The following is a 22,207-nucleotide window of genomic DNA, read 5'->3' as shown; positions in this document are numbered from 1 at the left end:
AATGACATCAAATCTGATGAGATTCCTTGATCAAAATGAACATTAAACAACTTTATGCAAGGCATAGGAGCTGTTGCTCTAGTGTTTTCATTATGTAAAAAGAGAAATTCTATTTTAATAAAAGTATCAACCTATGATTTAAGTTGTCCGAAGTGGTCTATGTCCTTCTGTGATTCTGTTATTAAAGTTTTATGATTACTCGGCAGACATTTATCTGTAGAAATATAAAGACTTAGCTGGCTAATATGAAAGAAGAATGAAAAATGTATTATAGGTGTTTTTTCTCACTGTATTAATAAAAAATCTATTAAGCAGCATGACAAATGAGGAACACAGTTAGGGTGCTTTTCACAAACAGCTTATAATTATTTGAAAGTAATAATGTCCGAGGCTTAGTTCTATTGACTCATTTTAATCTTCATTGAGATAAAGTATTACTTAATCCAGGGCTGAATTTAGACATGGTGAAGCCCTAAACAGTAGTGGTCCTATTTGGCAAATACTAACAGGAGTATGGCCGTATAGAAATTGAATTTGGCAAGAATGCTGCCAAGATTCATAACAAATCCATCATGTTGGGGTACAGAAGAGCCCTCTTTAAACAGAAGATGTGAATGCAACCAGAATCAAGTGTCACCTGTATCATCTATGTCCTACAGTTAACAACTTTGTCACAAAAGTTTTCTGAACTTGACTTTTTAACAAAGGGATTTTCCCCTTTTCATTTAGCCATGGGGCAAATATACCCTCCCAAATTCTTTTTCTTCCCGTGATTGATTCTATGTTCATCACCTATACAGTTCGTGATAAGTGAGAGAGGCATAAGTAATTATTAACTCTGCTAATGTTAAAATAAAGTTTCCCCTTTAGTCCAGATTATACAGCAACTACTTCATGGTATTAAAAAAATGATTATGTTTCACCATCCATTTTTTGGGCGGGCGGTAAAGTCAGGTGACTGATAATGGATAAAAGCAGAGAGGTGCTTATTTTGCCTTCTAGGCTGATTTGGCCACAACCTTCCTGTCAACATTCTGCTGTTGTCTCTTATAAGAGTGGACACAATGATGAATGAAGTGGCAAAAATAAGATTCACTGAGTATCACAATAAGAGTAGATCTAGGTGGGCAGTTGTCTGTGCTGCGGTTCCTTCTTTGTTTCCTGACTCACCGCTGTTCCCTGTTCACTTCGGCCGGGATTAAGTCAGTCAGGAAGGCTTCGCGGCAACTATGGCATTTAAAGATACTGGGAAGGCCCCTGTGGAACAAGAAGTAGCAATTTATCGAATCAGAATTACTTTGACAAGTCGCAATGTGAAGTCTCTTGAAAAGGTTTGTGCAGATCTCATCAGAGGTGCTAAAGAAAAAAATCTAAAAGTGAAAGGGCCTGTTTGCATGCCTACTAAGACTGCGAATCACTACGAGAAAAACACCATGTGGTGATGGTTCCAAAATTTGGGATCATTTCCAAATGCGTATACGTAAGCGCCTCATTGATTTACACAGTCCTTCAGAGATTGTCAAACAGATCACTTCTATCAGCATTGAGCCTGGGGTGGAAGTTGAAGTTACTATTGCTGATGCTTAAATGATTGTTACCTGTATCAATAAAAGCTGTTAAATTTTTATCATTAAAAAATAAAAAATAAAAAAATAAGAGTAGATCTAGGTGGCAACTAGAATTTGAGCTCCCCAGATAGATTATGTTTTAGAATTGAAACAATACGATGTTGTCTCTGCCTGCAAACAAAACACACACATATATTCCAATGCTGCTTGGAGTTCCTTGGTTTTACAGTTTGCTGCTGTCTCTGTGGTGCTTCCTTAACAGGTAATATACACATATAGCTGTGACTGATGTCCTGCTATGCTGTAAGTATGGCTGCTTAGTATTACTGAGAAACTCAATTTATTATTTATTTAATTATTTATTGGTTCGATTTATATGCCGCCCTTCTCCGGAGACTCAGAGTGGCATACAATGCGTTAAGCAATAGCCTTCATACTTTTGTAAATACCTGCTTAGTAGGGCTTTCAGACCCCCCAAGCAGTGTTCTGTTTTATACAAAGTCATCTTATTGCCCCCATAATCCAGGTCCTCATTTTACCTACCTCGAAAGGATGGAAGGCTGAGTCAACCTTGAGCCTGGTGAGATTTGAACTTGCAGTAATTGCAGGCAGCTGGCAGCTAAGTGCTACTTAACATCACTTTAGTCCGCTGCGCCACCAAGGCTCCACCAATTAGCTTGGAGTCACCATTGTATAGACTAGCAAAGTAGGCTTAAAGAATTCCACAGATGAAAGATAAGACCACATCCTGGATGTGCTTTCATGCCAACAACACAATCACCTCATCTGCTTATATCAGAAGAGCCCCTGATTGCATTACTCTGAAATATTTTGCATATAATTAAAATCCCTTTCTTATCCTGCAGCCTATCTATAATTGTGGGAAAAAAATGTTTCCTGAAAGAGTGGCCTTTCTGTTGTCACTATGAAAGTTATATCCCAGAGGATCAAACTGCTCAGCTCATTTAACTTGTACACAATTACATGCTTCACCTAATCTTGGAGGAAATGAAACAACACTTAATAAGACTGCAGAAGTTTGGGAACTGGAGGATTCAGTTCAATTCATTTGTTTATTGCTTCCAATAGCCTTGATGTGCTGGGTTACTAGGTACAAGACAGGATTCATAGAAGGAAAACATTCGGAAATATAATTTTTCAGTTTTATAGACCTATAAAGAAAAAAGTAGTGCCAGTGGTTCTATACTAGAAGGCAACTTATACAACCAATGTTCACCTCGATAGTTTATTAAGGAACATCGTGGGAGCTGTTATTTCCAGACTGACAGATTTGTCCCTGTCTCAAGGATACGACATCCTTAATATTACGTGTGTATAAGCTCTCAGAATAATCTCTGTGCCATTGAGTTCACAAATACAATTTATATGTAGTAGAGTTTAACCCAAATGTTCTATATTTTAACTGGGTCTCAATTTGTTTTCAATTTTTTTTTTTTTTAAAAAAAAGGATTTCAGAAAAATTCCCCATGGTAGAAAATGGTGATTTTACAGTCAGTCAGTTATTAAATGGCCAAGGGAAATATGAGCATGCCCTTTTCCTTAATCAGAACTACCAGCAGTTTGCAGTCTCTCTGACCTTCCATACATCAATTATTATCTCACAATAGCAGTTTCTGGAAAATTAGTGGGAGGGTATCATTATTATTCTGGGCTAGAAAAACCTTGGAAATGGTCCAGCAGGATTTTTCTTAAGTTCTTATCCATAATCTCTATTTTAAAGAAATACAACACATTTTTCCTTTGGGCTGATTTTGAATAATAACTGAGAAGCTATAGCTTATTCAGAATAGGACAGCCGGATTGCTCAGTAAGATTTGCCAGTTTTGAATTAAAAGCTTTGGGATCAGGATTTCTGAAAAATCATCTGTTCCAACATTTATCCATACTTCCTTCTAAAGATCATCAAAGGCATCCTGGCTTAAAAGATTTTTTAGGTGGCATCTAGACATAACAGCCTTTTCTGTGACTCAGTCTTGATTGTGAAATATTCTTCTCATAAGCATTCATATGATGCCATTCATTGATATTTACCCATTGCTTCTGATTAAGACTGTTTCCAGAGCTATTAATGAATAGTTGATTTTCCATCATCATCATCATCATCATCATCATCATCATCATCATCATCATCAAACTGTAGAAGAAACACGAAGTTTGAATAACTATGTGAACCAAAGTACAGAAAAATTGCTGCAGGCTGTGAAAACGGAGAACATTATAAAAACAACAGAAACAAAGGCAGAATATAAAGAAAAACAGCTGGATGACAGATTAAATGGATGGAAAACCAAAGCTTTGCATGGACAGCACTTGAAAAACATTGAAGGAATATGTGATAACAACTTGACATGGGCATGGCTTAAGATGGGAGCCATCAAGAAAGAAATGGAAGTTTTAAAACTTGCTGCTGAAGAACAAGCACTACTAACTAATGCCGTGAAAGGGAAGATACAAAAATCCACTGACAATCCAAACTGCCGACTTTGCAACAACAAAGTTGAAACTGTTTCACATTTAATATGTGAGTGCAGCAAAATGATTACAAAGCACAACATGATTGAGTTGCTAAATTAATCCACTATGTAAAAAATACAATTTACTTGTACGCGAAAAGTCATGGGAACATAAAGTGGAAAAAGTTGTTGAAAATAAGAAGGTGAAGATCTTGTGGGACTTTTGAATACAGACTCATTGTCATTTGTAACACAACATGCCAGATATCACAGTTGTCAAAAACCGAAATGTACAATTTATTGATATTGCTGTACCAGGAGACGCCAGAAAGAAGAAAAAGAACTGGAAAAAATCACGAAATATTGCGACCTGGCCATTGAAATTATGCAATTATGGATGAAACATGTAACAGTGATACCCATCGGGGCACTTGGTACCATGTCCAAGAATTTTGCAAAATACATCAAGAAGTTGCAGCTTCCTGCTGTAGCACCAGTGGAGCTGCAAAAGACTGCACTACTGGGAACAACATACATTTTAAGAAGGTACTTGGTTGATACCTAGGATGCTGGCAGCAACCCTTATCAACCATCCGAGCCAGTCAATGATATTTGTGATACATTTTTAAATGTTCAGTTGACTGAGTTTCATGTTTAATGAATAAAAGTTTATCATCATCATCATCATCATCATCATCATCATCATTTTTATTTTTATTTTATTTATTTTATTTATTAGATTTTTATACCGCCCCCTCTCCCGAAGGACTCGGGGCGGTGCACAGCCAAAGTTAAAAACATACAATATAAACAATTAAAATACGTTTAAAACAGAATTAAATCTAAAATGGCTCCCCAATTTAAAATGCCTTACCCATACCCCTATAAAAAGACGAATTTAAAATTTAAAAATTTAAAATTTCCACATTTAAAAAGGGGGAAGATTTAGGCCAGGCCAGCTTGATAAAATAGAAAAGTCTTAAGCGCGCGGCGGAAGGTGCGCAGATCCGGGATCCTACGTATCTCCGGGGGGAGCTCGTTCCAAATCGTAGGTGCCCCCACAGAGAAGGCTCTCCCCCTAGGGGCCGACAGCCGACATTGTTTGGCCGACGGCACCCGGAGGAGCCCCTCTCTATGGGAGCGTACTGGCCGGTGGGAGGCTATTGGTGGTAGCAGGCGGTCCCGTAAATAACCAGGTCCTAAGCCATGGAGCGCTTTAAAGGTGATAACCAGAACCTTGAAGCGCACTCGGAAGACCACCGGGAGCCAGTGCAGCTCGCGCAGGAGAGGTGTCACATGGGAACTCCATGTCGCTCCCATCACCACCCGCGCGGCCGCACTCTGCGCCAGTTGGAGCCTCCGAGTGCACCTCAAGGGGAGCCCCATGTAGAGAGCGTTGCAGTAATCCAGACGAGAAGTAACGAGGGCATGAGTGACTGTGTGTAGGGAGTCCCGATCTAGATAGGGACGCAACTGGCGGATCAGGCGAACCTGATGAAAAATCCTCCCGGACACGGCTGTCACATGCTCTTCTAACGACAGCCGTGAATCCAGGAGGACACCCAAGTTGCGAGCCCTATCCGTGGGGGCCAATGATTCGCCCCCAATCATCATCATCATCATCATCATCTTAGCCATTGTCTATTCACTACAGGATGAAGGCCTCTTCTGCATGTTCCAACCAATATGGTCCTGCACTTTCTTTTGCCAATTGGGCCTACAATACTTGCTGATGTCGTCGATCCATCCGGTTTTAGGTCTCTTTTATGATCACTTTAGTCTCTTTTGTGGATGCTGATTTATAATATTGCTGGCTATTTTAGGCACCGAGATAACTGAAAGAGGATATACTAATATTTCAGATAAACATAATATAAATAATTTCTCACTGAATGATGACATCTTTGCCATTGTTGGTCCCAATTCATGTTAGAATGAACCTTATAACATTCTGGGTTAAAAGCAACAATTAAATAGTTAGCATTACTTCAGAGAGTCCAAAGCTGAATCATGCTTAATGTATTCAACTACTTAAGCCAAGCTTGCTATTAAAAAGGATTAAAGATAAATAGCAATGCTCTTTATGGGAAGAATGAATTGTAGGCAAACAAATGACTGTGAAAAAGAAAACACCTGATGAACAATAAAGAAAGGTAGGAGAATTTCTGAATGCACATTTGCCATCTGTACTCATTCCAAATTTCCCAATCCACACCTTGAACATTTTTCAGCTGTAATCTTTCTTGCCTTATTGAATAATTTGTTCTGTATTTAAAAAAAAGTTGAGAGACTTCATGGGAAGACAGGACAGGATTACAAAGAATGATGTCATGGATTATGGCTCATTAAGAAAGTGAACAAATGAGCCATGCCAATTCTGTAATGGATGTTCATCTAGAAACAACCCTCAGTTTCTGTACCCAAGTATAACTAGTCCTTCTTTAGCGACCATAATTGGGAATGCCAGCTCAATCATTATGAAGCAGTTACTAAGTGAAACCATGGCTGTATTTAGGATCTTAATTCAGCTTTTCTTTACAGACCTATGAAAGTTGTAAACATCAGGATTGGTTGCAAAATTATTTGTTATTTATTTATTTGGTCAAGCATGTATTAGATAACAGATATAAATATAGACATAATTATGAATACATGAGATGGATACAAATAAAAGGGAACATTAGGACAGGGACGGTAGGCACGTTGGTGCGCTTATGCACGCCCCTTAAACACCTCTTAGGAATGGGGTGAGGTCGACAGTGGACAGTTTAAGGTTAAAGTTTTGGGGGTTTGGGGAAGAAACCATAGAGTCAGGTAGTGCATTCCAGGCATTGACCACTCTGTTATTGAAGTCATATTTTCTGCAGTCGAGTTTGGAGCTATTTACCTTAAGTTTGTATTTATTGTTTGCTCATGTATTGTTGTGGTTGAAATTGAAGTAGTCATTGACACTTAGGTCAGACCGAAGGCGGCGTAGTTCTAAATTGTCTAAACCCAAAATTACCTTCCACTGTAATCACCACTGTAATTGCAAAGTTGTTGCTAAGTGAGGCAGTCACTAAATGAGAACTATCTGTGGCCTGTTACAGAGATCACTTGTCAGAAATTGTTCACATGGTACAAACTGGAAGACTAGTGTCAGTCTCGCTAGATAGGCCTGATTAGAAAATCAACTTCACAGGAAGGCTGCAACTACCTTTGTTGGGATTATATTATTATAGCATATTAATATGCTGTAATAACTGAATCTTGCAAGTCTCATTGTGCTGTACCTCCTTCTCCTTCTTATAGTTCAATGAGTTTTGGAGTCTTCTGCCTAAGCCACTCTCTGCTCTAAGTAATTTAAAAAAAATGCTTCAGCCTGTTTTGCCTGGGCAGTAGTTCCTTCATATGTCTGTCAAGGTCAACTTTCTTCATATCTACAGGAGACATGATCAAGGTGCTGCTTCTCCCCTTATGGAAGTGATGGCATTCTCCCAAAGGCTTGGCTCAGCCACTTTGAAGGCTTTTCCAGGTTCCAGGGCATAGCAACACTTCCTTTGGAAGATGTGACTGCCTCATAGCTTCAAGGAGGGTCATTTCTGTAAGCAAATGTCCCTTACAATGATTTTTCAGCATGCCAACAATTGCGAAGGCCATTACAATAATAAGAATAAATGCTGAACCTAATTTGGGATTTTCTACTGACAGGCTGGACTAAAGGAAAAAAATGTATTATGCAACTTGACCTCAATTTGCAAATAATCCAGATATACCAGATTTGCATGTATATATATATATTTCCACTTAGCCTTCTGTGTAAAAACTTATCTAAAGTGAAATTTTAATTAATTTCCCAGAGATGCTTTCAGCAGCTGCAGAACTGCTTGGTTTAATTAATACTGGTATCTAGGGCAGATGCCTCATTTTGCTGTAAAAGCCTTAAGGATAATTCTCCCTTCTCTCTTTTTCCCCAGGAAAACCTATCTAATTGTCATAACTCTGCTTCATTTCTGCTTTTTACCAACAGAGTTGTCTGAAAGAATTGATTGTAAATTTTTCTCTCTACATATCTGTGTAATAACGGATAACACTAACTCTTGGCTACCAGCTCCAACCAGCTGTCTCTGGCGAGTTGTGATGCTAACACATCTGGATAGCACTAGGTTAGAAACAGTTGGTCCTGGCTGAGAAGATATCGTGTCCAGTCCATAGGTAAGAAATTGGATACAGGAAATGGGCTGGTGAGTAAAGGGATTGAGCTTAATCTGATGTTGAAATTCAAATTTAGTGTTTGTTGTTACCACCTATTAAGTTTCTTTTACATACCTTCTATTACAGTCGTAAGTCACTGTGGGAGTAAATTGAGGCATCACATGACTGGATTCCACGTTACAACAGAGTTTTTTTTTATTTTTTCCAATAGTTGTTAAGTTAACGCCATGGTCATTAAGCAAATTCACCTCCGCTGCCCCCCATAGTCTTACTGGAAGTAAATACTGAAAGCCACCAAAAAAGTCACAAATCATGGTCACTTGATAGTGGGACACTGCAAATGGCCATAAAGATAGAAGATATGAGCCATGGTGGCGCAGTGGTTAGAGTGCAGTATTGCAGGCTACTTCTGCTGACTGCCAGCTGTCTGCAATTTGGCAGTTTGAATCTCACCAGATTCAAGATTGACTCAGCCTTCCATTCTTCTGAGGTGGGTAAAATGAGGACCCAGATTGTTGGGGGCAATATACTGTAAACTGCTTAGAGAGGGCTGTAAAGCACTGTGAAGCAATATATAAGTCTAAGTGCTATTGCTATTGCAATCATATAACTGCAGGGGTGCCAGTGTAGCCATCGTAACTCTCAAAACAGGTCATAAATAGCTCTGGAGAAATTCATCATAACTTTCAACAGTTGTTAAGTGACCATTATAAGCTGAGGACTACCTGTACTTAGAATGGATGATCTTGTATAGCTACGTTCTCTTGTCTAAAGAAGAATTAAGCACACTTCTTATCTTTTCTCAAGTACAGCTATTAAAAGTAAAAAAAACAATGTTGTACTCTAATCCTTTGAAAATTTCCAAAAATGTGATGCGTAGGATCACAGAATTTCAACAATTTCAACCCTCTCTGAAAGAGAGGCGGTGGTGAAGCCCCTCCTCAAGAAGCCCTCCCTGGACCCGGCTGTATTAGCGAACTATCGTCTAGTCTCCAACCTTCGCTTTGTTGCAAAGGTTGTTGAGAGTGTGGTGGCGCGACAACTTCCCCAGTACCTGGATGAAGCTGTCTATCTAGATCCATTCCAGTCGGGCTTCAGGCCGGGGTACAGCACGGTAACGGCATTGGTCACATTGGTTGATGATCTCTGGAGGGCTCGGGACAGGGGTTGCTCCTCTGTCCTGGTCTTATTAGACCTCTCAGTGGCTTTTGATACCATCAACCATGGTATCATGCTGCGACGATTGGAGGGGTTGGGAGTGGGGGGCACCATGTTGCAGTGGTTCTCTTCCTTCCTCTCCGACCATACGCAGTTTGTGTTGGCAAGGGGACAGAGGTCGACCACGAGGCGCCTTGTTTGTGGGGTGCGGCAAGGGTCAGTCCTCTTGCCCCTTCTGTTCAACATTTATGCGAAGCTGCTGGGTGAGATCATCCGTGGTTTTGGGGTGAAGTTTCACCAGTACGCTGACGACACCCAGCTGTACATCTCCACCCTGGACCAGCCCAATGATGCCCTTGACATGATGTCCCAGTGCCTGGAGACTGTGCGGATCTGGATGGGGAGAAACAAGCTCAGACTCAACCCTTCCAAGACCGAGTGGCTGTGGTTCCCGGCATCCCGGTATAGTCAGCTGGTTCCATCGCTGACTATTGGGGGCGAGATCTTGGCCCCCTCAGAGAGGGTTCGCAACTTGGGTGTTCTCCTGGATGAATGGCTGTCTTTGGAAGATCATGTGACGGCTGTGGCCAGGGGAGCTTTTTATCAGGTTCGCCTGATATGCCAGTTGCGTCCCTTTCTGGACTGGGATGACCTGCGCACAGTCACTCATGCCCTCGTCCCGTCCCGTCTGGACTACTGTAACGCTCTCTACATGGGGCTACCCTTGAAGAGCACTCAGAGGCTCCAATTGGTCCAGAATGCAGCCGCGTGGGTGATTATGGGGGCGACACGGTGCACCCATGTAACACCTCTCCTGTGCGAGCTGCACTGGCTCCTGGTGGTCTTCTGGGTGCGATTCAAGGTATTGGTTACCACCTTTAAAGCGCTCCATGGCTTAGGACCGGGGTATATACAAGATCATCTCCTGCCACCAATAGCCTCCCACTGGCCAATATGCTCCCACAGAGAGGGGCTCCTCAGGGTGCCGTCGGCCAAGCAATGTCGACTGGCGACACCCAGGGGGAGAGCCTTCTCTGTGGGGGCACCAGCCCTCTGGAATGAGCTGCCCCTAGAGGTTCGTATGATCCCTGACCTGTGTACCTTTCGCCGCGCCCTGAAGACTCTTTTATTCCAACAAGCCGGGCTGGTCTAATAGGAATTTTAAATTTGGTGTCTGTTAGTTTTTAATTTTGTGGGCCAAATTTATATATTTGTTTCTAAACTGTTTTTAAATTTTGTAAGTGCATATGTGTTTTAAGATGGCTGTACACCGCCCTGAGTCCTTTGGGAGAAGGGCAGTATAGAAGTGTAATAAAATCTAAAATCTAAATCTAACATGTTCATAACCATCTGTAATCCTTAAACATGCATATTTTGTCACATTAATTGCCCCAATGAAAGCTAGTTAAACTTTGATTTCTTACAGATAAGTTCTTTCCTTTTGCCAAAATGCCAGGATTTGTGCAGAACTTCTGGAAACATACTTTGCACAGGGAATCTGTTTTGGGGGCATTATAGTACTGATTGGAGATGGTTGAAGATGGTGATGGGGCTTCATGAATGCATATGGCCACTGCAAAGCCCGTTGAAAATGCAAACTGGGTCCCAGAAGAATTAGTGAAAGATTTCTTTTGCCACCTTGACATCAAATGGCTACATAGACTATATTTTAGGCTTGGTGGATCTTAACATTTCTGGTTTGTACTCCAGGGTCCCCGATGGATCGGTTCATATTTGTGAGGCAATAGAAATAGAAATCCAATGTTTCAGAAGAGATAAAAAAAGATTGGTTTAGGCCTCATGATATCCAATTTGTTCGGTATGGAACAATACACTGGTATTACATTCTACCATGCTAAAAAAGAAACATTGAATAGAAAGTAAGGAAAACTGAGGAAGTACCTAAAATATAAGTAAAACACTTAGTAAAAGAAAGGATTGGGAAAATAATAAAACCTGTTTATTTTAACCCAATTTTTATGCCTTTGAATCATTCTTGACTCATAGAGACTGCCTGGAATAGTCTTGCAGTTTTTTTGGCAGCATTTTTGGAAGTGGTTTGCCATTGCCTCCTTCCTGAGAGACAGTGAGTGACGTAGGTCACCTAGATCAGGGGTCTCCAACCTTGGCAACTTTAAGACTTGTGGACTTCAACTCCCAGAATTCCTCAGCCAGCTTTGCTTTGCTGAGAGTTTGCTGGGAGTTTGCTGGGAGTTGAAGTCCACAAGTCTTAAAGTTGCCAAGGTTGGAGACCCCTGACCTAGATGGCTCCACACAGGACTAGAACTCAAGGCCTCTTGGTTTCAGGCCTGATGCCTTCACCGCTACACCAAACTAACTGTCTAACATGAATATACAATAGTGATAAAAATCAGATATTCCTACACAGCTCTGCATATACCAGGTTAGAAATGAAGCACAATGTGTCAGTTCATTTTAAAATGAGGAGTTATAGATATAACTCAATTTGTCTGACTTTATTGTGACTGATTTGACCCAGACTAGAACCTGATTTCTGATATCCCTATCATGTTTAATTTATACTTCAATCAAGAAAAAGATTTTGTTTAGCTGGCAGAAATCATACGTGACAACATTTTACCCGAAAAGCATAATAATATTTTTATTGTAAGCCATTCAGAATCATACTAATGAGATGGACAGTTATATAAATTTGATATTAAATAATAAATAAATGGAATTCAATGAATAAGTTTCTTTAATTACTTTTTAGTTCAATGCAGCATACAAGCTTTAGCAAATCTATGCTGTTTATACTTATACATTTTGCATTTTGCATGCCACTGTGTTTTCAATAATCTATTTAAATAGTTGATGTACATTTAGCAATTAAATAAGTATGATGCAGTTTCATATTGGAGATGCGTTTCCAGATGGATTTTGGAGATCCATATGCAGAGGTCCAGATCACATCTGAACATAATATTGTATCTCAACAAATCCATTTGATTGATTCTTATGAAACAGGCTATTCTTTGTGTCTCTGATTGATTGATCACGTGCCATCAAATCAGACATAACCATTTTAATCCATGCTATGCTTTTCTGAAAACCAACATTAATTTAAGGCAGTATTTCCCTGATCTGTTCCCCAAATGTAAAAATCCATATGAATGTGGAAATAATGGTTCAATTAGTTTAATTAGTCCCATTCTGGCTGATCATCTGATTGGCTGTGAATCATGGAAATTGAGGTCCAACAAATCTATTGAGAATTACATTACAGAAAGATGTCCTAAATTGGTGATTCTCAGCCAGGCTTTTAAGACATCCAAGATGCCACAGAAATCACCTAGGAGCATCACAACGCTTAATCTGTTACAAGCAGGTTTCAGTCTCGGTCTTTATTTCTTCTTCCCTCACCATTACAGCAAAAATGTGATTGTGAATAATGATGCATTCTTGTAACCCAGAGCAACAAATCGTTATTTCATTTGCAAGTATGATTGGTCAATGAAAAGTCCAATATCCTCCCACTGGATACCAGAGAAGGCATCTGGAAAAGTACACTGTGACTTGACCTAAAAATCATAACAAACATTTTATCAGTAAGAAGGGAAATAATGAAGATGTAAGGGCAAAGCAAAAAGAAAATAAATCAAATGAAAAATGTTCCACTACAAATGAAAATTAAGATGATTACAAAAACTAAAAAAAAAAAAAAAAATCTGTTTAGGTAGTTACCTAGTGATGGGATTCACTCATTAGGGGGATGAATTTAATCTCATTCTTATGTGTTGATAAATTCACTAATGAAGCAGTGGTACTTAGCAAGCTAAAATATCACTATAATTTATAATCGTTTTGATGGCAAACCTTGATCCACTTTGTGAGGTTTTTAAATTCCAGAAAACAATGTAGCTTGAAATGTATTCATTCTGGTAAAGCTCAAGATACCAGTTTTTTTAAATAGCAGAAGTGATAGCTATAGAACTTCATGTAGTTACAGAGACACTGATTTCTTCCTCCTTGCTGTGCTTTAGTAAAGTTAGTATTTGGGAATGAAGTAGAATTTTTTTATTTAAAAAAAATCATCTCTTGGACAGTATCATTAGTAGATGAACTCATGATGTATCAGTGATATGGAAAAAAAAGTGTACCTCAGTACAAAAAAAATCAAAATGTATGTAATTCAAGTGGAAGATCAACAGAGATTGAAAGCTCAATCACATGCTTTCAGTTGCCATAGTGACTGTTGTAAAGTATTAGTTTTTATTTTGTAAAAAGTTGAGGAACAACAAAAGGCTGAGACTCATCTTGACTAACAAATAGTTGATCTGCCCTGGATATTCCCTGCAGGAATGCATACAGAAGGCGTTCCTTTAATGTCTAGATCAATAAAAAGGTTTATATCATTAATGTAAATAATATTATAGCTTTCTTCATCAGGAAGCTGATTGCATAAACAATCATCCATGACTTGAAAACCATGTGATATGTTGTGAAGAAGGTAAACTACTTTAAATATAGATCAGTAAAGCCGTGGTGGTGCAGTGGTTAGAATGCAGGATTGCAAGTTAACTCTGCCCACTGTCAGGAGTTCGATTCTGACAGGTACAAGGTTGATTCAGTCTTCCATCCTTCTGAGGTCGGTAAAATGAGGACTCAGATTGTTGGGGGCAATATGCTTATTCTGCAAACCAGTAAGAGAATGCTGTAAAGCGTTATTGCTACTGTGCTAATTTACCAAACTTTGTGAAGAGATTGGAATAAATCACATACATCTTTTCCACAAAGAGAACAGAGGAAATTGATTGATATGAAAATATACTGATAAACTGAAAAATGAGATATTTACTTTCCTTATATTTAACCAATAAAATATTTTTGTGCAATTACTGATGTATAATGCTTGATTTACAAAGTTATCTTGGTGAATATCTTTAATCAATTCTAGCATGAATGCAAAACTGAAAATATATTACTGTTTTCAGACAAAGTGAATATTTTCAGAGAGGTGTTAAGGATTTGGACTGTGAATATAAAGAAGGGCACTATTGACAAGTTTCTCAGTGTTGCTGCAACAATTATTCATTCTCCAAAATGATGAACATGCTATGAAAATGAAAACTCAGAACTATTTCCAAATATATCCATTCATAACTATGACTGGTTGAGAAATCACTTTACTGAAGCAAAATTAAATCAATCCAGTTTAGTTTCAAGGAGTCAGAGGAATTTAGTAGATATAGGTACAATTGCAGTTTGAAAATAATGCCTTTAGAATGAATTTTGGATAAGGTGAAGCACAAATAACCTCAGATTGCAATCAGAATCAATCAAAATCATTGTACAATTTTCAATGTCTTCATTGTGCAAGTTGGGATTTTATGCATTCGGAGACTATGCATTTATAAACATAAAATCTGCAACAATGGAAAGATTGTTGTTGGGAAAATAAGAGGAAGGAGTATTATGTGTGTCTTGCCTTGACTTGCTTATAAACTGATAAAGGCAGGATAAAAATTTAATTAATAAATAAATAAATTACAACTTGTAGTTCTAGTTGAAGTCGAGATGAGACCGTCCTTGTCTGTTGGTTTGCTTAATATATAAAGAAATCTGTGTAACTATCAAGTCCAAGTGTATCATCACTGTAGAGGAGAAAAAATTAAATCCCATTAAACTTCCATGTGCTTTATTTCATAGCACATTAGAATTGGGAATAAACAACCATGCAAGCATATATAATAATTAAGCAATTTTGAAAGATATAGATTTATTCACAACAACCTCTGTTCAAGGTAAAATTGCAAGAAAATATTTTCTGATAATAAACAGTCCTTTCACGTCCCATTTTATCCTGTAATTTGATTCATAGATGCAATTTTATGTACAAATGTAAAATGCAACACAGGATGACATAGAACATGATATAGGAATTCAGGGTCCATCAGTTAAAACAGTTGAAAATCAATATCCTAATCATGGGATAAAATAGAAAGTAAGAAAGTAGCCTTTTGTTTCTGATGCCTTACTTCTAATTTTGCTACAAATAGACACAGAGGATATAAACAGTATTTTTAAATATATTATTCACTGCTTTTCAAGACCCTTGTGATACAAAATGGCAAAAGTTCCTATCAGTCATAAAAGCACTTGATATTCCGGCTAAATTGTGGAAATAGACTATAATGTAATGGAAATTGAAAATCTTGAGATAGCAAGTATATTTTAAAAAATCTCTTTTAAAAGCAGCCCCAAAAGGAGCCAACCGCAGGGGTCTCAGAAGGGAAGAGATCATTAATGAAAAGATATATTTTCTAATGCACACCAATCTTATTGATCTTAGTCATGAGCCACGAAGGAAGACCTCTAAAAATATCCATGAAGCAAATAACCCAGAAAAACGTATTTAAGTCAACAGCAACACTTTGAATTGATTAGCACAGCTGGCAAGGTCTTTGTGTGATCTGTACATTCCCCAGAGTCATGTACAGTATGCCATGATGAGCCTTTGATCCGATCAGGTTCTTCTTATAATCTCAATATAAAGTAGTTCTATAGAAGGTCCAAGGAAGATGGTATCTAGGCCTCTAACATTCTCACCGAGAACCTGGTGCTCACAAAAGCAAAACTTTGATCTCTAGCATAATTGATCATTATAAAGATACCTATGGGGCATACAAAAGTCTCACTGTTCGATTTAGAATATAATAATTATAAAAAGGTTAGCTGAGTGCAACCCAGTGCTTTGTTTGGATAAATGCCCAATTGCTTAGAAAAAAGATAAGTCATGGAAGTCAGCAATAGAGTGAAGGATTAGGTATACCTCACCAGTTTCTTTCCTGTTAGTAGTTGCATCTTCCACAGTAGCCCTTATGTGAGGGTTACTATACATTCTTAAAGGTGAGTGCCTATTGACCATTATCTCAGCTCAAGAATATAAACAGTACCCTACTGGATCAGAACTCTGACCCATCAAGCCCACCAGTGTGTTTTTACAGTGGTCAACCAACCAACTGCAGAAGAAAGCCCACTAGTCACCCAATGGATGGCCTCCACAAGCAGTCAAATAGCCCTCAAGCTAATAGCTATGGATCTCCATGACTCCCATAAATTGATCCAATTGTTTATTAATGCAAGCCAAACTGGTAGCCAGATCTACACCTCATGGTAGCAAATTCCAAGGTTGTTGTACACTGTTGAGTGCTTGGCACTGTTGCTCAGTAAGACAATCTTCTCCGATTTCACCTCTCCGAAGCACTCAGAATGCAACTCTCCCAAAGATTTATATCTCAAGCTAATTTTAATTAATAATACTCTATGTAGTTTTAATTATGATACTCCATTTAATCTCTAACTGCTATTATTTTAACAATTTAAAGCTTCAATGTTTTGAAGTTTGATTGCAGTTTTGATCCATAAATAGATAATGAGTTCTACAATGTTGATTTTCTTTTTCGATTTTTACTAAGGTCTGATTTTAAATACAATGTCACATGACTTAGAGTGTTACATAAATCAGAAAAAATAATGATTTTTTGAAAGAAGACTTTTAGATGCAGTGATAGGTGTCAAGTAAATTAGGTTGTTATAGTCTTGCTATAACAACAGGAGCAAGGGAATTCTACAAGTATCACTAAAGTAATATCACAACCTGAAGTCTACTAACTGTATGAAATGGAGGTAAGGTCTCTGGAGGTGATACTAACTGTCAACAAAATAAGTTTCTGTATACTATTTTAAGAGCTAATGAACAAATGTTAATGAAAAAATTTACGGGCATATTGCTGTGGAAATAGATAACATTCCATTTTTTAAGTTTTGAAATTATCAGCTGTGATTAAACCTTTAGCTTGAGAGATACACTGTGCAAAAGAAGTTTTCTTGCAGTTTCATAAGATGCTGTGATGGTCAGAAAAAGGAAAGGAAAGAAACTGTAATTAAGAGGCAAATATATACTGAAACTCCCAAACACTTGTATGTGGCATTTCTTGATTTTAAAATTGCTTCAACTTAATCTCTAGACAACAACTGTGGTCCATACTAGAAAGATCTTCTATTGACAGATACCTGCTAATACTCATTAAAATGTGTACATAATAACACAGCCAAATAAGATTTGACAACCAAAGATAACTTTCTAACTTGATGCTGACTTACAAAGGTGTAAAGCAAGTGGGCATTCCAGGCATTTATTATTTAATTTATGTATTAATGATATGGTGGCAATACTCACAAAATTAGAATATCAACTTCCAAACCTCCCCAGTATACCTACTGCACTATTGCTATATGCAGATAATGCAGCCACTTAGCTCTACTTCATCCATTGGTTTGAGGAGAGTCTTAAAATCAATTGCATAGACAACAATTTAATTATTAATGATGAAATCAGAAAAAATAATGATTTTTTGAAGGAAGACTTTTAGATGCAGTGATAGGTGTCAAGTAAATGGGATAATTAACAAGTTCTGGTCTTCAAATATCTTGGAATTATTTTCCAAACCACCATCTTGTGGAGGCCCCAAATTCAATCTTGAAAAGAGAAGGTCAGATGAAGCATAGCTGCCCTATTGAGAGTTTTATGCACAAAAGGAAACAATTACATACCTGGTGAACTCGTTCGACTCATCCATGGACTGCACTGGGCCTCATAAGCACCCCCCATCTTCCTCAACTCCCATGCAGCCTAAACCTAGCATCCCAAGCCCTCCACCACCCTCATTCAATTTGTGCATGGCCTATGCTGGGCCTCCCAAGCCTTTTCCTGGCCTCCTTTGACTCATGTGCAATTTCCACTGGACGTCCCCTCCCCTCACCCAACTCCAGTGTGGCCTGCACTTAACCTCCTAAGCTCTCCTCCATTCTCATCATGCTTCTTACTTGGGACCTCCGCTGCTGCTCACTTAATGACTTGGGATTGGTAGGTGGCAATCAGGATTGCCATTGCTAAATTGTGCAGTCATGTGTTGTCATGCATTATGACCTCATCACTTAATGACAGCAATCCTGAAATCCTGATCCCAATTGCCATCATAAATTGCGGATTAATTGTATCCTTCCATTTTTAATCTTGCTATTTCCTTGATGTAATTGGTTGAATTATAATCCCAATCAAACTCCAGTAAGGGCTTCAATAAGAAATAGTCTCAAAAAAAGTTAGGATAGTTTTACATTCTCCTGGTATCTTAGAGATCCCAGAATTTCTTAGGTATCTAGAATTAGCTTTAATTATAACATTTAGATATAAATTGTACTTTTATAGGTTCCTCCCTGGTTTTAATTCCTATACTTCATAATTTTATACTAATAATGCTTATTTTTTCCTTTATTTTATTCTATAATATTATATTTCATTCTTACGTCTATTTTAGAGTGATTGTTATGTTATTTGTCTTATACTAGTCTACAAGCAAAACAACAAACAGACAATCTGAAACCATGTTCTAGAGGACAGCAGTAAACTAGGCTGGCAAAATACATTTGTATGTATTGCATAAAATATAATACACCATTGCATTCATTTAATATTAATGTCTACATCTTTAATATATTTGCCTGGCCAAACAATAATCTGACTGCATCAGTGCACAGGAAGATTGGTTACAACAGCAGCAAAGGCACCACCAATTTTTCAGCCTTGTGACTGAGCACGGGATCATTCAATTGAGTACCAGCTGCGGTGTACATTAAGATTTTAGTGGAACCAGTGTTCATTTGGGTGAATCCTTGCTTGTAATTGCATGGACAATTGTGTGGTATTTGAATTCTCATACTAAAGGAAGAATCTGAACCAGAAAGAGTTGAAACTGGCTTTTTTTTTTCGTTTTCCAAACCAATAGTCAGAGGAAAAGGAGCTGCAGTTCAGCTCAGGCATAGGCTGAAGCAGTGGTGGGATTCAAGTAATTTAACAACCGGTTCTCTGCCCTAATAGTTTCTTCCAACAACCAGTTCACCAAACGGCTCAGAAAGTTAACAACCGGTTCTCCCAAAGTGGTGTGAACTGGCTGAATCCCGCCACTGGGCTGAAGGTGTCGTGCTCTTTTGTAAATCATGTGTTTCTTTTCAGATCACTAGAAAAACTTATACCAGTGCCTACCGTGGCTTTTTACGTCTAATAATTAGGCAGCCTTATTATAAATAATTACGCCATAATAATTAGGCATACAATCATAGTGGGAAAATTAGCCAGCAAGGTATTGTAATGAACATAGCAACAACATCTATTGAAAAAAAATCCCTTTAAAAAGAGTCATCTCAGCTACAATAAATTAGCCCATTATTGGCAGCAAACAATGTAAAAGTAATGTGTAAAATACTTTGTTACATGGCAGGGCCTGATGCTTAAAAGCTGAAAGCAAGGAAAAGGAAATTATGTTTGGAAAATCAGAAAGCTGTGCTAAACATAGAGGCTGGTTAGCTTTATATGATCTTTTAAAAAATTAAATGTCCATTTGGGGCTGGGGGAAGCTTTTTTATTTTTATTTCAAAACTAAATCAAGAAACAATATGGAACATATCATATTATTTTTTCACTTAAATTATTTAAGCAAACTTTGCAGAAGATGTCTGTCATTTCACTGTTGTTGTCTTTCAATGTCCAGTATTCATAGCCATGTGTTGACAGTGGAAAAGACATTGTTTTAATTCTAATGGCATCCGGCCCTCTCAATTCTTGGCAAATAGATGGGGAAGAAATGGAGGTAGTGATAGATTTTATTTTCCTGGGCTCCAAGATCACTGCAGATGGGGACTGCAGCCAAGAAATTAAAAGATGCTTGCTCCTGGAGAGGAAAGCTATGGCAAATCTAGACAGCATTCTAAAAAGCAGAGACATCACCTTGCGGACAAAAGTGCGTATAGTTAGGGCTATGGTTTTCCCAGTTGCAATGTATGGCTGTGAAAGTTGGACCATAAGAAAGGCTGAGCGCCAAAGAATTGAGGCCTTTGAACTATAGTGCTGGAGAAGACTCTTGTGGGTCTCTTGGACTGCAAGGCGATCAAACTAGTCAGTCCTAGAGGAGATCAACCTTGACTGCTCTTTAGAAGGCCAGATCCTGAAGATGAAACTCAAATACTTTGGCCACCTAATGAGAAGGAAGGACTCACTGTCTTGGAGAAGAACCTAATGCTGGGAAAGATTGAGGGCAAAAGAAGAAGGGTATGACAGAGAATGAGATGGTTGGATGAAGTCACTAAAGCAGTAGACGTGAGCTTAAATGGACTCCAGAGGATGGTAGAGGACAGGAAGGCCTGGAGGACTGTCTCATTCGTCATCTTCAGGCTGGTGTTCTCGGCTTCGTGCTTCCAGGAGCAAATTTGCTCCTGGAAGCACGAAGCCGAGAACACCAGCCTGAAGATGACGAATGAGACTTCGTCGAAACGTCACCAAGACACTTCCAATTTTACGTGGGAGAAGACCCGAATAACCAAAGACCTACATACATACATATATATATATATATATATATATATATATATATATATATATATATATGTTTTCTCAGGTTTTCGCGGGTGTTTGTATGTAGGTCTTTGGTTATTCGGGTCTTCTCCCACGTAAAATTGAAGGTTTCTTGGCGACGTTTCGACGAAGTCTCATTCGTCATCTTCAGGCTGGTGTTCTTGGCTTCGTGCTTCCAGGAGCAAATTTGCTCCTGGAAGCACGAAGCCGAGAACACCAGCCTGAAGATGACGAATGAGACTTCGTCGAAACGTCGCCAAGAAACCTTCAATTTTACGTGGGAGAAGACCCGAATAACCAAAGACCTATATATATATATATATATATATATATATATATATATATATATATATATATATATATATATATATTTGTAGTCATTACATTTTCTTTTCCTTTATTAACTTGTCTAATTTGCTCTTTGCTGTCGTCCCAATATTAATCTCCTCTTTACTTCACCAGTATACTGTCCACCTTTATTGTTGAGTCAAAAAAAATTAAAAGAAAAAGAAAAGAAAACTATCGTTTTTGGAATCAATAGGTTCCAAAGCATTTAACATTCCTGGATAGCCACTAATTTTAATAAATATGATTTTAATATGATTCTATCCATTAATAGAAATGGGAATGCATTTAATGATGTCTTTTTTTTTTTAGCACCATTGACACTCCTTTCCTTTGTATAGTTTCATGCTTCCAGTACTGCACCTCTAAGTCAAGGTGTCTCATTCTAGTCCTCTCAATTCATTTATTCCTAATACATCCAAATTAGAACACAGCATTTTCACTTTGATAGATTTATAATTTCTCTGTTTCATGTTTTTCACATTCCATGTTCTCTTTGCATGTTTCAATACGGTACTGGCATTATCTGTGAATAGTTCTCCTTCTGACTTTGCTCTGACCACCATCATCTTCATAATAGCTCATGAGTCCTTGGTATGCAGAGAGAGACTCAGAAGGTATCCTCCCTAAACCTTTCACAGGATTTATCTAACAATTATGCAGAGCGTGTTCTAGTCTTGCAAGATTCCTGTCTATGGGTGAACAACAATAAAGAAACTACTTTGAGCAATTCTTTGTTCCTTGTGCATGACAATTTCTCTTACACTATCTTGTTTAACAAGTCACTTGCCCTTTTCCACTGAATCTAATCTAAAATGTCACTATAAGGAGAAAAATCTAAATATTGTTCCTTACCCTTATTCTTGTCCTTATCCTTACAATGGCCATGTTTGGAAAGATGAAATTTTTGTCATGCTTGGCAGATTGAATTTGCAATAGGGCAATGAGTACCAAAGTTAGAGGACTTGGAAGACAGACAGTAGACTTTCTGATAAGTTCCTCAATACATTTCTGCTTCTCATAGTTTAAAATTTGGT

At 38.1% G+C, this 22,207-nt stretch overlaps 1 pseudogene; it reads left to right on the top strand.

Moving 5' to 3' along the window:
* The first annotated feature begins 1,186 nt into the window (after positions 1 to 1,186).
* On the top strand, positions 1,187 to 1,587 carry LOC139327617 (small ribosomal subunit protein uS10-like; annotated as a pseudogene).
* The last annotated feature ends 20,620 nt before the right edge of the window (positions 1,588 to 22,207 follow it).

This window comes from Pituophis catenifer, unplaced genomic scaffold (genome assembly GCF_029215685.1).
Source record: "Pituophis catenifer annectens isolate HBS135680 unplaced genomic scaffold, rPitCat1.0.hap2 SCAF_1, whole genome shotgun sequence".
NCBI lineage: Eukaryota > Metazoa > Chordata > Lepidosauria > Squamata > Colubridae > Pituophis > Pituophis catenifer.
The sequence above is the reverse complement of the archived record's forward strand: the minus strand, read 5'-3'. Positions and strand labels throughout refer to the sequence as shown.